Source organism: Zingiber officinale, chromosome 2A (genome assembly GCF_018446385.1).
Source record: "Zingiber officinale cultivar Zhangliang chromosome 2A, Zo_v1.1, whole genome shotgun sequence".
In the NCBI taxonomy this organism is placed as follows: Eukaryota; Viridiplantae; Streptophyta; class Magnoliopsida; order Zingiberales; family Zingiberaceae; genus Zingiber; species Zingiber officinale.
In genome coordinates this window covers 64,211,491-64,215,647 of record NC_055988.1, presented here as the reverse complement: position 1 = coordinate 64,215,647, position 4,157 = coordinate 64,211,491, and the positions used below count along the sequence as shown (strand labels likewise).

At 43.6% G+C, this 4,157-nt stretch overlaps 1 pseudogene; it reads right to left on the bottom strand.

Moving 5' to 3' along the window:
• Nucleotides 1-2,475: 2,475 nt before the first annotated feature.
• On the bottom strand, nt 2,476-2,547 carry LOC122044752 (annotated as a pseudogene).
• Nucleotides 2,548-4,157: the final 1,610 nt, after the last annotated feature.

Sequence of the window (4,157 nt, the reverse complement as noted above, 5' to 3'; positions counted from 1 at the left end):
GATCAAGGGTGATCGGACATCTGGTGTTGAAAAGTCCAAGAAGGAAACTTGGCATGCGGAGTCAGAGAGGGTTCGGTAGCTCATTCTCTAGGACTAGATAAAGTCGGAAAGGGCTAGGGAGCTCATTTTTCTGGACTAGGTCAGAGAGGGCTCGACCCAGACTGAGTCGAGAAGCTGGATCGGTCGGCACACCGATCCAATGAAACCTTGACACCTGATCGGTCTGCCGACCGATCAGGAATTGATCAGTGGCTACTGAACGTTTACTGATCGGTCTGCAGACCGATCAGAAATCGATCAGTAGCCCACTGTGTTTTTACTGATCGGTCTGGAGACCGATCAGGAGGCTGTAAGCGTTTGGGAAGAACGCTATCTGATCGGTCTCGGGACCGATCAGATTAATGCCTGATCGGTCCGCAGACCGATCAGAAGCTGCGCGTATTTGGAAACAGCGCCATCTGATCGGTCTGGGGACCGATCAGATTAGTGCCTGATCGGTCCGCAGACCGATCAGCGATGATCCAGAAAGCGTGGATCGGTCTGCAGACCGATCCACGGTATTGTTTATTTTGCATGTACTTTTTCTGATTGTCGTATTTGTCTTCACCATCTGTTTTTAACCATCTGCTGTGAGTCTTTTGAGCTTGCAGGTTGCAGGTCACATTCTCATGGTTGAATTCAAATTGAGCTTCATTAAGAGAAGAAGACAAGTGCTCTTTACACTGTGATTTGCTGCAACAGATGCATTTGAGGCATCAACGTTCACTGGGTTTCTGATTGCGATTGGGCTGCGATCTGCTTGACTCCTGGGGATTGGTTCGAGCTCAGAAGACGCCAGTGATGACTGTGATATCATTGGTGTGAGTTCAGAGAACCAGGTAAGGAGGAAGAGGGATTGGATGCAGCGCTGATTTGCGCAGTTTTGACCAGATCTGTGACAGCAGAGATCAGATTTGAGAAGCAGTAAAAACAGCGAGAGGGGAACAAGAACAATACAACGAAGAAAGCTTGAAAAAAAAAGTCTGTGCTGTTGTGCGAAGTTCTTGAGCTCTCGGGTGAACTGCGATCTCTGTTTTCTGCTACTGATACTCGCGTGGTTGTAAGCATTTCTATTCTCCTTTGCCACCGAGTTTCTGTAAGTCTCGTGCTTTAATTTAGATCTTTCTTGAGACTCTGTTGAGAGGTTGCTCCACCGAGAAGGAGACATCTTTAGCCGGAAGTTATCCGGGGTGCGATCTACCGAAGATCAAGGAGTCGTCCACCTTACGGACACGCCGAGGAGTAGGGGCAAGTTATCCCCGAACCTCGTATATCTTTGTGTCTGCTGTGTGTGTGTTTTTCTTCCTTCGTTTTAGTTTTCCACTTCCGCTGTGCTAACTAGTTTTTGTGTAGAACTCTCTGTCTAAGTTTTTAAGAGGCTATTCACCCCCCTCTAGCCATCTAAGATCCCAACAGAGTAATCCTAATTGGGCTAATTGAGTTGGACTCAAGTTAATTCATGTGTTCAATGAGTCTAATTTAGATTATGACTCATTGAATCAATTTAATTAAATGAATTAGATTCATTATATTAAATTGGCTTGAATTAAATGGTTGGATTAGATCAACCATGAGAGAGATTAAGTCAAGTTTGACTTGACTTGAGAGGAAGAGGAAGAGTCAAGTTTGACTTGACTATTTGCCACATCATTAGTGATTTGGCATTAGGAGGACTAATGATGATATGCCACATCATCAAAGTGTGCCACCTCATAGGGGTTACAAAGCTATTCTTTTTAATGGCTACATTTAATGAGTATGGGGGTTACACCTTGTGAAGGTGGCCGGCCACTTATGTGGAATGAATTGGATTCATTTCATTCAAGGCAATTCACTTCATCTCCTTCCTCTAGCTCTCCCTCTCCCTCTCCTCCTCAACTTGGCCGAATCATCAAAAGGTGCTAGCACACCTTTTTGTGTGATTTTTCCATCTACGTGTTCGTGTGGATACGTATAGAGAGTTGTCTACGTTGACAACTTCGAGATCCGGCACCGTTTGGACGAGCGGGAACGCGAAGGGCTTCGCTATAAGGGTAATACTCTTATCTACTATAGATCTAGAGTTTGTAACTCGTACTTGTAAGGTTTTCGAATTTTATTCTTCGCACGGATCCGTTGGCCAGCGAGATTCGGGGTTTCCGCGACGCGAAAAGTGGTTTCCGCGACGCGAAAAGTGGTTTTCGTGACCCGAAAAATCACAACATTAGAGCTTTTCTACGAGATTTGTGGTACCATGAAAGTGAACGGAGTCCCTCCAGAATCAGTGAGGTTGTTACTTTTTGGATTCTCCCTGAAAGACAGAGCCAAGCAGTAGCTAAATTCCCTTCTGGCAAACATTACATCTTGGGAGCAGTGTGAGAAAAAATTCCTGAACAAATTCTATCCACCAAGAAAAACTGCTCACATGAGGAATTTGATTGCAAGCTTCAAACATATAGACTCATAATCATTATTTGAAGCCTGGGATAGATTCAAAATTATGCTGAGACAGTGCCCCCATCATGGCCTTGAGAAATGGTTGGTTCTTCACACCTTCTACAATAGAATCAACTATCACACGAAGGTATCCCTCGACTCTGCAGCAAGAGGAGCACTAATGAACAAGAGCCTTGATGAACCTAAATTGATCATAGAGAATATGGCACAGAACCACCATCAGTGGGCAACTGAAAGATCTGGTGGATCTTTCTCAGGAAATCCAATAAAGGCGTCAGGAAAATTCAACGTAGATGCAATCACACTCATGTCTGTGAAGTTGGACGCTCTGACCAAGAAGTTTGAGGCCATGGGAAACAATACGGCTAATGCAATAGTTTGTGTTTGCGAAACTTGCGGAAGTACGGATCATGCTCAAGATACTTGCCCCGTAGGGCCAATACAAGCACAGATAAACTAACTTGAGCAATATGATGCAATAGTCAGTTACAACTAGAAGCAAAACAATCCGTACTCCAACACATATAACCCTGGATGGAGGAACCACCCAAATTTCTCATACCGAAACAATCGAAACCAAGTGCCAGCAAAACAAAGCTATCAACCTGGGCAACAGAGCTACCCATCTGGACAACAAACTTATCAACAGCAACCTTCACAGCTGTCCAGAATCGAAAAGATGTTTGAAGAAGCCCTCTTAGAGCAAAAAGAGATGAAGAATGAGATCAAGCAATTGACTCAAAGAATGAAAAATTCTGAGAAACATCAAAAGATACAAGACAGCCAGATAGCCCAGATAGCCCAGTCCTTCTCAAGAGCACAGGGAACATTTCCAGGAAAGTCAGATATAAACCCAATGAAACATTGCAACCACATCGAGCTAAGGAGCGGACGAACTTTGGGAGACTTCCAAATCACTACTCAGAAAGGACCTGACTCAGAGGAAGAGCCCTCTACCCTAATCCCTAATCAGATTCAGAACAAGGATGGAGAGGAGGTTACCAAGAAAGTTGATGAAACTCTTCAAATTCCCCCACAAAGTCAGACAATTCCTTTCCCTCAGAAACTGATAACATCCCAAAAGGATGAAGAGTTCAACCGATTCCTGAAGAAGATTAAGGAAATTTGCATAGAAGTACCACTGATAGATGCACTGCACCAAATGCCGAAGTTCACAAAATTTTTAAAGGGAATTTTTTCTAACAGGAGGCAAAAGGGCGACTTCAAGACCGTAGCATTAACAGAGAATTGCAGCGCTCTACTTATGGAAAATATTCCACTAAAACTTCAGAATCCAGAGAGTTTTTCCATACCTTGTAAAATTGGTTATGAACTCATACAGAGAGCTTTCTACGACTTGGGAACCAGCGTTAGCCTACTTCCGTACTCTTTATGTAAGAAGTTGGGACTCCAGAACATTAAACTGACTACTATGACACTGCAATTAGCTGACTATTCATGTAGATACCCAATGGGAATAGTAGAAGACGTGCCAGTAGAAGTGGGTGAATGTATCATTCCCACATATTTCATTATCCTGGATATGGAGGAGGATCCAAAGATACCGATCATCCTTGGAAGACCATTCCTTGCTACAGCTGGAGCCCTTATTGATGTGAAAAGTCACAAGTTATCCTTGGAGATTGGCAAAGAAAGGATTGAATTTGATTTATCTGATTTCT